The sequence below is a fragment of the Amphiura filiformis genome, chromosome 20 (assembly GCF_039555335.1).
Source record: "Amphiura filiformis chromosome 20, Afil_fr2py, whole genome shotgun sequence".
NCBI lineage: Eukaryota > Metazoa > Echinodermata > Ophiuroidea > Amphilepidida > Amphiuridae > Amphiura > Amphiura filiformis.
In genome coordinates this window covers 34,910,292-34,923,089 of record NC_092647.1, presented here as the reverse complement: position 1 = coordinate 34,923,089, position 12,798 = coordinate 34,910,292, and positions in this window count along the sequence as shown.

Sequence of the window (12,798 nt, the reverse complement as noted above, 5' to 3'; positions counted from 1 at the left end):
AGTTTCATATCCTCTAGTGGGTGGGGGAAATTATTCTGGAATAGCCTTATAAAATCAAAACGCTATTTTTAATTTTATAGACACGCTTATCACGTCCACGTCATAATCTGTTGAGGAATTGTGACAAGTTTTCCCCCGACTCATGTGAACAATCTTCATAAGAATGTTTTTACATTTACCACCGTTTTCCTCCTGACAATCTTCATAAGAGTGTTTTTACATTCACTTATGAGGAAGGGTCACAGTTCCCCCTGACAGTCTTCATAAGAATGTTTTCACATTCACTTATCAGGAAGGCTCACAGTTCCCCCCTGACGATCTTCATAAAGATGTTATCACATTTATGAGGAAAGACCACAGTTTTTCCCCTGACAATCTTCATAAGAATGTTTTCACATTTACTTATGAAGAAGGACCACAGTTTTCCCTTTGACGATCTTCATAAGAGTGTTTTCACATTCACTTATGAGGAAGGACCACAGTTTCCCTCTGACAGTCTTCATAAGAGTGTTTTCACATTTACTTATGAGGGAAAACCACAGTTTCCCTCTGACAGTCTTCATAAGAATGTTTTCACAGTCACTTATGAGGAAGGACCACAGTTTCCCTCTGACAGTCTTCATAAGAGTGTTTTCACATTTACTTATGAGGAAAACCACAGTTTCCCTCTGACAGTCTTCATAAGATTGTTTTCACATTCACTTATGAGGAAGGACCACAGTTTCCCTCTGACAGTCTTCATAAGAGTGTTTTCACATTTACTTATGAGGAAAAACCACAGTTTCCCTCTGACAGTCTTCATAAGATTGTTTCACATTCACTTATGAGGAAGGACCACAGTTTCCCTCTGACAGTCTTCATAAGAGTGTTTTCACATTTACTTATGAGGAAAAACCACAGTTTCCCTCTGACAGTCTTCATAAGAATGTTTTCACAGTCACTTATGAGGAAGGACCACAGTTTCCCTCTGACAGTCTTCATAAGAGTGTTTTCACATTTACTTATGAGGAAAAACCACAGTTTCCCTCTGACAGTCTTCATAAGATTGTTTTCACATTCACTTATGAGGAAGGACCACAGTTTCCCTCTGACAGTCTTCATAAGAGTGTTTTCACATTTACTTATGAGGAAAAACCACAGTTTCCCTCTGACAGTCTTCATAAGAATGTGTTCACATTCACTTATGAGGAAGGACCACAGTTGCCCTCTGACAGTCTTCATAAGAATGTTTTCACATTCACATAATTATGAGGAAGGACCACAGTTTCCCCTGACAGTCTTCATAAGAGTGCTTTCACATTCACTTATGATGAAGGACCACAATTTCCCCTGACAATCTTCATAAGAATGTTTTCACATTCACTTATGAGGAAGGACCACAATTTCCCCCGACAATCTTCATAGAATTGTTTTCACATTTACTTTAGAGGAAGAACCACAGCTCCCGTCCCCAGTCTTCATAAGAATGTTTTCGCATAGGAAGGACCAAAGCCCCCCTCCCCTGACAGTCTTCATAAGAATGTGTTCACATTCACTTATAGAGGAAGGACCACAGTTTCCCCCTAACAGTTTTCATAAGAATATTTTCACATTCACTTATTGAGGCAGGACCACAGATTCCCCCCTGACAGTCTTCATATGAATGTTTTCACATTTACTTATGAGGAAGAACCCCAATGACCTCAAGGCTCCTTTGATTTTCTCGTTACGATAATGCGTGACTTTGCGTTTGACACAAGTTTTATAACAGACCGGTTGGCTAACTTGACCAGATAGACGGACTCGGCTATAAGTTCAATGCTGGCATATGCTACGATCACTGTTCCACAAAGCTGGCAAGGTTCCTTCGAACATTGTGGATTTGGAGTCCAAAGCTTTGAAATTATAGCCATTCAAATTTTACGTGTGACTTCAGTTAACTGAGGTCCCGACCTTTCATGACCGCTGCACTGCTGCAAATTCACATGTATCACAATCTTTTTGTGGCTTATTTATTTTTAATTATAAACTTTTTTTATTTAATTTTTATTCTTTCATTTTCTTATTTCTTGTTTTTTTATATTTTTCAGATTTTTTGTTTTTATTCATTCCTCCATGCTTAAAGTAGGGGAGACCGGGGCAAGTCCGCCCTCGGGGTAAGTCCGCCCACCCCATGTTTCTGATCTCGTGACTGCTGGAAAAGTACAATGATGATGTAATAAGCTGGCACGCGTCATAGCTAAGTACCCAAGAAAACAAGACAGTCCGACACATTTCGCCAGAGTAATTATCGTCAAAAAACGTTTTTGAGTCAAGGAAGTTTACATTTTAAAAATTAGTAATATTGTAATAATCTCAAGACCTTGCAGAGACGGTTTTGGTTCTTATATTCATTTGGAAGGTGAACGTTTTGCCCAACATATTATGCAATTAAAATATCGACATATTGTGTTTAGTAGGCATAACACAATGTAAAGAAAAAAAGTACCGTTGGGGCAAGTCCGCCCTGTATGTGAAGGGGCAAGTCCGCCCTGTGTTTTCCCCAGGCGGACTCCCGGGGCGGATTCGCCCCATCGGTGTATTATGTAAAATATTTATAATAATACCTTTAAGAAGGGTAAAACTACATGCAAGCATATTTTTTAAAGTTAAGTGGTATCAGTATTACTCATACCACCGTTTATGCTCTAAAACCATAAATGTCGAAGTTGTAAATAAAGGTTTTGCTCATTTTGGTCCCCTACATTTATTAGCTTACATTATACCCCTCCATTAAATTTAGTAGACTCTTTGGAAGAGAGTGAGTGCCTAATATACCCTTTACTAAACGTTTGCATTAAATTTATAATTGTTTTGCAATATTATAACCTTTCCTTTTTATCAGGGCGAACTTACCCCACCATAGGGGCGGACTTGCCCCAGCACGGGGCAAGTCCGCCCTGTCATCGTGATTTTTATTTTCCCTTCTCCTGCCGTTACTGAAAGCTCAATGTTCTTACAAATGTGGTAGTATTTAGCTATAGTATACAGCTTAAAAATGTAAAAACTATAGCCTTCTAACATGAGAATTGCCTTCTCTAGGCGAGATTGAAGAAAATAGGGCGGACACGCCCCGGTCTCCCCTATATATTATATTTATTTACCGGGTATTTTGTTTGCTTGTGATTTTCTTCTATTTTTAATATTTTTATTTTTATATTTATTCTTTATCTATTTATTATCATCTATTTTTATTCAGGCTGTTTTATTTTGGTCCTAATAGTATTCATTTATTTTTATTTATTCATTTATTTATTTACATATTTATATCTGATTATATTCATTTATTTTTGCATTATATTAATTTTAAATGTATTTACTTGTTCATATATTTCATCTTATTTTATTTATCTATTTATTTACATTTATTCATTTATTTATTTCGGATATGTTTATTTATTTATTATATTTATTTGTTTTTATGTTTTGTTTATATATTTTATTTATTTATTTATTTATTTATTTATTTGTTTTTTATGTATGTACTTGTTTATATATTTTATTTATTTATTTATTTATTTATTTATTTATTTGTTTTTATGTATTTACTTGTTTATATATATATATTTTTTTTAATTTATTTATTTATCTATTTATTTATTTATTTATTTATTTATTATTTTATTTACTTTTTAAATTTCATTTTATCGAACCAAGACCTAATGCTATTTTCATCTTACCGTACGTAGCTGGGATTTTGGAAGTTATATTTGGAGTAATATTCGTATAACCACATACTCTCTGACAACAACTTGTGCACCCATTGACACTATACTCAAGGATGTCTAACTAGGGGTCATCCATTCCATTCCTTGTGGACCTTGTGACCGTGTGTACAGTGGTCAAATCGGCAGATCTATGAAGGATATACCTGATGGACACCACGAAAGAGACGCTGGGATTGCTGACACATGAAGGCCAGCTGTTTGCTGAACATGTGCGGCAGTACCATCATGATATTGGTTGGGACGATATCAGGATTTTGGACAACACCGACTTAACGGATGTTGATGGAAGCTTGAATCCAGAGGCGTAGCCAGTGCTTTCTTGGATGGGCGGTGGTCCGAAGGGTTAATAGTCCGAAAATCCAAAAATGCTGGTTTCATACTTTCCTGTCGCTTGCCGCTTTTCCGCTCTGACGAGTCAGAAACACTAGCGGTGACCATGTACCAGAGGCAAGTCGATATAGACCTATCTCCACCGCTTTGACAGCAGTCAAGTTAGCTCAATCGATAAGGCGTTCGACTATGGTGCGAGAGGTTGTGGGTTCGAACCCTGGCGGTGCCTAGTACGCTTTCGTGGAAAAATTGAGTTAGCTTGAAATTCCCCTGGACAAGGAACTTACTGCTAATTTGTCTCGTTGTAACCCGTACGAAACTCGGAGAGCTGATCCTGGTTGCGATGGTAATTTGTGGAATGCCTAGGGTGTGCGCTCTTGAAGCAGCAAAGTCCCTGAAATATTGTTTAATGGTTTGTGGAATGATGTGGGCCGTAGTGGTCAGCGACAACCTGTAAAGTGTGCTGAGGCGTGTGGATCAACGTCTAGGCGTTGTGCCTGTGCGTAGCGCACTATAAATCACTGCGCTTTTTTTTTCTTTTTTGCCGAAAGAGGCAGATCGCAAACGGTTTTTGGCGGTGCTAAGCGGCAACATTGCCTTCCAAAGTAAAAAAAAAGCGTCACGCCGCTCAGCAGCAAGCGGCAGAAAGTATGAAACCAGCATAATCCTTACCCTAACCCTAATATTCGCCCTGAACCTAATAATATCACCCTACCCTTACCGTGACCTAAGCCCTAATCATAAACATAACATCCTTAACTCCTAAACATGACCCTGACTCTAATCCTAACCCTAATGCTAACCTTAAACCTAACTTTAACCCTATAGACCCTACCCTAATCCTAACCTAAAAACCTTGAACCTAACATTATCCCTTTTCGGACTATGACCCTTCGGACAACTGTGCTGTTCCCAAAATTATAAACGATGAAGAATGGATTTTAAAGGAGCTGCAGCGAAAAGAAAAAGAAAAAACGAAAATGAAATTGACAGAAAATCGCCCACCCGGAGCATAAAGGCTGGCAGACGCAAAGGTGGTGTAGCGCGAGTCATCCTATCGGGGGTCACCGACCATGAACGATGGGCACCGGGCCTATTTGGGGGCACAAGCCACGAGATTGTCTAAATGTTGAAATCGATTGGGTGCCCCCCCCCGTGCCCCTATGACGCTGCACCACTGCGCTGGCTATAATACGCCTCTGGAACTGGACCCCCCCCCCAACATACGGGTATGTACGGGTATGTGTCTGTTGTTGGATTCGTTTCCTTAATTGACTGCAAATTAGCAAATTCCCAATAGATAGACAGGTGCAGGTTTCGCAATTCAACAGGCACATTACCTGTACACTTTCTCAAGCTGTAACAACTTCAATATGGGGGTGGGGTATTTAGGGACACACCATTAGACTTCAAGGGACAGGTACAATGATGGGGACACAAATATTAAAAGATATATTAAAAAAAACACATAATAATCCTTACAGGCCCCAACCAAAGATTTATTTAGAAAAAAAATTATTCTGACCCACAAATGTCCGTGAAGGCATCCTCCCCGTAAAGTCTAATGGTGCATCCCTAATGGACAACCGAAAGGCAGTGGCAGCGCCGAGATTTCTTTTTTCGGGGGAGGGGTAATTAACAGTTTTGTTTTCTCCATTGGACCTCCCTCCCCTCCCGGTTGTTTACTTTATTTGGGGAGGCCTTGGTAGTTATTTAATCGTTGGGGAGGGAGCAAAAAAAAAAATTAGTCAAAAAAAAAGCAACCGGGAGGTAATGGGTGGGTGGGGGTGGTGGAGGGAAGACCTGATGGAGAAAATGCCCCTTCCACCGAAGCGCCGCCACTGAGGAGTGGAGAGAACTCGTGAATAGGCAATGGGGTGTCCCGTCACAGCAAAGGCCATCCTGACCAAATGGGTGCCCCATCATAGGGCCATCATGGCCAAAGGGGTGCCCAGTGCCGCCGACAAGTGGGGTTAAGGGGGTGCGTTACCCCCGGGCCCGGGGTCCAGGAAAAGAAACCCCAGTGGGCCGTTAAACGGGGCCGTTAAAAGGGGCCTTGATGATCATTTCACCCCCGGGCCCGTAATGGCTCTCGGCGGCACTGAGGGTGCCCCGTCATAATCAAAGAGGGGCGCACCGTCAGAGGTCAAGGGCCATCCTGGCCAGAGGGGTACCCGGCCTCACATACCATGGATGTATTTAGGGAAAGACTAAGGGATGGCTTCAGACCCCTACTCCTTGCGTCCTGGCAGAACCGGTTTCTATCACTCGGAACGATAGAACCGTTTCTGTCAAGATGTTGGGTTTGATGCCATCCCTAATGCTGGTTTCATACTTTTCTGCCGCTTGTCGCTGAGTGATGGAAACGCTCCGTCATGCGGATGATGCCGCTTGAAGCGTTGTCAAAGCGACAGAAGGTATGAAACCAGCATTTATCCTGCACTATGTTTACCTACCTCGAGTATCAAGTGGTTCCAATCGAAATGCCCACGAAGCTGCATTCATCCGTCTCATTACATGTTATTCTCCAGATCTTGATCCCACCAGGTGGCTGTCCTTCATACTCAGTTCTTTCTGCTACCAGAAACGGTCCTACTGTTCCTGACACAATCAAAGGCGGTATATAGCACTCACATCGCTTCAAAGTTTTCTGTGTGGCGCCCAGGACTAGAGCAGGAAATTAAACTTGTCATTGATGTATTATGTATTCATCTGTCTTGGATTTACTAACATTATGCAATCACAAATTTCAGATACCCGTTCAAACTCGAATATTGTGTGAGAGAAATTCATGATAATTTGACAACATCATTTCAGTCCGGATTATACAGATAAAGGATAAGGTAACAACGCATGCGTCTGCGAAGGCTGCATTACATTCTGGAGTAGTCCTGATTCAAATTCCTCGTATAATCTTTTTTTTTTTTCATGTCTAATCTTGTGGCTCTATTGCTGTGTCATTCTGGAGTTTCAATCTCTCAGATCCAGCGAGAGACTATGCAGACTGCAAATTTGTTGAGCGACCAGCGACTGATTAGTATGACCCGATTCAAGATTATGTGTAGGGATGAGACCAGAGCAGGGAACTCCATTCATTTGTCATAGATTAATCTCACAATATCAATTGCTATTACCGTATATCAATTATCATTGGGGGAGGAGTCGGCGACCTTTACGTGATCTCCCCTGTTAACTCGCTAAAACGAGAACCAACGTCGACAATGAGTCAAGGAAGAAAGCGACATATCGCTAGTCAACGCAGTGTTACCCAGGAGCAGCGCCGTGACCCTGAGCCCTGCTTCGCGTCCTTCTCAGGACGCACAGCTACTGCTGTCGAAGGTTACGGTGTAACGACGTTGCAACTGAACGTAGAAGGCCTCACCCCTGCGAAGATGAACATCATTGAGCAGCTGGCAGTCAACAACAAAGCCATTGTGATCCTTCTCCAAGAAACACACCGTGAAACCAATGAAAAGCTAACTCTACCTAACTTCTCACTGGCAGGCTACATCCCAAGCAAACACCATGGACTAGCAACCTTCATCAGCCAAGACACAGATGACTGGTCTCTTGAGGCCCAGTCCTCACCCGACTCTGATACTGAATGGATCGCAGTGAAAGTGCTTGGCATCAACATCATCAATGTGTACAAACCACCTCCAGTACGCCTGATCAACACATCTCTACCTCATTATCCAGCACCATGTGTATACGCAGGAGACTTTAACTGCCAGCACACTGACTGGGGCTACTCTCGCTGCAATAGTGATGGGACTTGCCTCGCGGAATGGGCTTCTACCAACAACCTGACCCTCCTGTTCAATCCTAAGGAACCTGGCAGCTTCTTCTCAGGACGGTGGAATACTGGCACCAAACCAGACCTGGCATTTGCTGAACCCAGCCAAGGAAACCAACTCCCTGTGCGTAAAATCCTGGACAAGTTCCCAAGATCTCAGCACCGACCATCTCTGGTAACCCAACCTGCTCTGGTGTCTCCAACAGCTAGCAAACCAGTAAAGCGGTGGAACTTCCGGAAAGCAAAGTGGGACAAGTTCTCTGCCGAGGTCGACCAGCGTGTTACCAAACTACCACCACCAGAGAGTGATGATATTAACACCACATACTCAGCCTACTGTAACTTGCTCATAGATGCAGCCAAGTTGTCGATCCCAAGGGGTTTACACCCGCATGCTAAGAACTGTTCTGAATGTACATTGGAAGGAACATATGTCAAATGCAAACCTATATGGAGATATTCCCAAAATAAGCCACAAGATCAGGGAAAGAAGAACCCGGTTTGCTGGCCACTGTTCCAGAAGCGAGGAGCCCGCATCAAAAATGGTTCATTGGGTACCCAAGCATGGGAGGCGGAAACCTGGAAGACCTGCTCTGACCTACATTGACATTCTGGAAGATGACACTGGACTGGAGGCAACAGACTTCAAGACAGCAATGGAGGACAGGAAGTTGTGGAAAGCCATCACAGTTCGAGGACACCACTCGAAGTAAGCAAGTAAGCAAGGGGGTACCAGAAGAGCTACATCCCATGCTGGGACGATGAGTGCCAAGCTCTGTATGAAGACTTTACCTCGGCTCCATCGAAGGAAGAATCTGACTCCTGCGCTTCCATTCTCCTCACAAGACTGGATGAGAAACGCAAAGAACGCTGGATCGAGACTGTGGAATCAATCGACTTCACCTACTCAAGCAGAAGGGCCTGGCAAACCGTCAACCGCCTGACAGGCAGATCAACACCAAATGCCGGAAAGTGTCCAGTAACTGCGAACGCCATCGCCAGCGTACTTGTGAACAACGGCCGCTTCACCAACCCTGACCGTGATCACTACAGGCGGGTCAAGAAGGAAGTGTCCGATCTTTGGAAGATGCCATCCACCTCCGATCTCTGCAGCGATTACACCATGCAGGAAGTAGAAGATGCTTTGAAACTACTCAAAGCAGGTAAGGCACCTGGACTAGACAGTATCCACACAGAATTCCTCCATCATGCTGGCTCTGCGGCAACCAACTGGCTATGCAAGTTCCTGTCATCCTGTATGAAACGATGCAAGATACCAAAGATTTGGCGCAAGGCAACTGTCATCGCACTGCCCAAACCTTATAAGCCAAAGGATGACCCTAAGAGCTACCGTCCAATCTCTCTTCTCTGCATCCCCTACAAGCTACTGGAGCGCCTGATCCATAGCCGTATCAACCCGATTGTAGACCCACAGCTTCCTCACGAGCAGGCCGGTTTTCGTCGGGGCAGATCAACAGTGGACCAGGTCACCCTCCTCACCCAAGACATCGAAGACAGCTTTGAAATGAACCAGAAGACTGGTGCTGTATTAGATCTGACAGCAGCATACGACACCGTTTGGCATAGAGGCCTGATATGCAAACTCCTCAAGCTCATACCAGACAGACGGATGGTGTCCTTCATCGTGCAGCTAATCTCGAACCGCAACTTCATTCTTTAGACCAGCGACGGCCAAGCTAGTAGACCACGCAGTCTGAGGAACGGTGTGCCACAGGGCTCCGTCCTAGCACCTCTCTTATTCAACATCTACATCCATGACCTGCCCAATACCATTGCTAAGAAGTATGGATACGCAGATGACCTGGCAATCCTGAAGTCGAGCAACTCTTGGGACACAATTGAGAGAGTGCTCAGCCTAGATATGGATACCCTAGATACTTACCTCTACCAATGGCGGCTCAAGCTGAGTGTTGCTAAGACTGTCTCCTCTGCCTTCCATCTCAACAACAGGGAAGCCAACCGAGAACTCAATGTAACCATCAAGTCAAAGCGACTGAACTTCGAGGCTTGCCCCACATACCTAGGAGTGAAACTGGACATAGCCCTCACCTACCGGCAGCACTTGGTTAATCTAAGTAAGGGACAAGGTCACAGCAAGATGCGCTTTGATTCGTCACCTAGCTGGCACCAGCTGGCGAGCAAGCGCCAAGACCCTCAGAACATCAACCCTGGCCTTGGTATACGCACCAGCAGAATACTGTGCACCAGTATGGAGCAGGAGCCACCACACCCACCAGGTAGACACTGGTCTAAAAGTGCGGATAGGTTTGCGCCAGGTTTGGCTGCAACTAGCCTAGTTGATGCGATCTGATTGTGATGATTCACCACGCAGCGAAATTACAGCGCTTTGAATCCTCTGGAAAAAGCGCTATATAAATTCCGAAATTTATTATTTATTAAATGAAGCAATGCGCACTGTGTCAGGATGTCTGCGACCAACTCCAACCGAACAGCTTCCGGTTTTAGCAGGAATCCCTCCGCCGGACATCAGAAGGAAAGCAGCCTCCGTAGCTATAGCACTCCGGTCTGAAGAACCAGGACACCTCCTTCATGACACCCTGTCAAGAGCTAGGAACAGTGAGGGGAAAGCAGGAGATTGGTATCCAGGAAGCCGTTTGCTCAGCAAGCAATAGTCTTGATGAAGACGACACAGCCTAACCAGACAGCCAAGGACTGGACAGCTAAGGCATGGAAAGACCAATGGCTTCAGTCTTCCTCACCACTCCAGCGCTTTGTCACAGACCCAACAGACACCATCCCAGGCTTCAATCTACCCAGGTCTGCTTGGACAACATTAAACCGCCTGAGAAGTGGAGTTGGACGTTTCAATGTCAACCTGTTCCAATGGGGCTTAAAGGAAAGCCCAGCTTGCGAGTGCGGTAGTGAGGAACAAACAGCCGACCACATCATCTCATCCTGTCACCTCCATAGACCACCGAATGGTATCTCCGGCCTGATTGAAGTCGATGAAGCCACCAGGGACTGGTTGATGCGTACTGGGCTTGAAATTTAATGAAATTTATGTTTTGGCTTTTATATCTTGTTTCTTCCTGACATACGCAAGAAGAAGAAGAATTATCATATTATGTATTAATGTTACTTATGTCATAGACGTGAGTCCAAGGCTATAGTGATCTCACTATATTCAAATTCATTCTCTTGTCCCACTCTTCAAGTTAGTGGACATTCAAATTCATTATCTTGTCCCACTTTTCAAGTTAGTGGGCATTCAAAACCGGTTGGAATATCCTTCATATAAATTGTCATTATTATCGTATATTATATATCAATAATTGCTATTATTACCATAATATTGTGTTTTTATTTTAAAAAAAGAAAAAAAATACCGTATATTAATGTATTAATGTTACTTATGTCATAGACGTGAGTCCACTATTATAGTGATCTCACTATATTCAAATCCATTCTCTTGTTCCACTCTTCAAGTCAGTGGGCATTCAAAACCGGTTGGAATATTCTTCGTATACATTGCTATAGTATTACCGTATATTGTATTTGAAATTATGTTAATGTATTAAAATGTTATTTAATTATTGCAAAATTATTTATGTGTTGTTTACTTCTTTGTTTTATTTAAAGGTCTATTATGTATGTGCCACTAATTCGCCAGTTTATTACACCTTGGGCTTAAAGCGCTATTTTGCGTAAGGAATTGTGAAATAATTCGAAGAACTCGTCATTGCAAATCTGAAAAAAAAAACTGGAGATGACATTATTTTGTGATTGTGACCTAATCTACAAGACCCCTCATCATTTGGAAAATTACCAAAGTTAACTTAAATTGGCAAATATGCTTAAAGTTGCTAAACATTAAACCGTAAAAATTCATATGTGCCTATTAACGAGTTGCTCGAATTTTTAAGGTAGTTTGTTAAACTTGTTCCTTTTTTATTTTTTATTTACAAATATCTGTAAATTAAAAGGAAAAGTTTAACAAACTTTAAAAAGTGTAACCTACCATTAAAAAAAAATGCTCTTTGATAGGCACATTGTGCTTATTATCGAATTTTTACGGTATTTCACAAAATGCCTAATCTTTACTTAATCTGGCTTGATGCTTAAAGAGGAAGACCCGCCAGAGCAGTTCTTCTGTGGTGAACCGAACCTGCCTGGTTATCAAAATAATCAGTGCCAAGGTTATCTCTGAATTTGACAGGTGCTAATTGATGCAATAACATTAAAGCATAAAGCATCAATTAGCACCTGTCAAATTCAGAGACAACCTTGTCACTGATTAATTTGATAACCAGGTAGGTTTGGTCCACCCCATAAGAACACTGCTCTGGTGGGGCTTCCTCTTTAAGCACATATTTCCAAAATAGAAGCTGTCTATAATATCGAATAGTCAGTATATGACCCTTACTTGACCTTTATTTGCTAAGGGACTGTACAATAATACGAGCCCCCGGGGAGTAAAATTTCCAAACGGCGTGCCAACTTGCTCCCCCGGCCTGCTAAAATCGCTTGCCCCCCCCTTCCCTCCGATTCCAATTTGCAAACCTAATGAGCAGGGAAACTTGCATATTTAAGCGTTTCCGTAGGCCTACTGTTTTCCTTTTTTTAGCGTGTTTTATTTAAAAAGGCGCCCCATGAATGTGTGCCAAAATCGCTTCTCTCCCCATCGGCTTTCCAAAAATTGCTTGCCACCCCCTTCGGCTGGAAAACAATTCTTCCCCCCTAAACTTGACCTCATAATGATTGCACATCCCCTGATACGTACTACATACTTAACGAGTCATATTTTAAAGTTCCTCTTTCATTTTCAAAACTGTTCATAACAAGTGCATTTCAGTTCTGACATACACTTGTTTAAGTGTATGGTGTTTAAGTCGAGGAAATATCACCTCAACCCCCAATCAATTTGATAATAACAGAACAATGTTG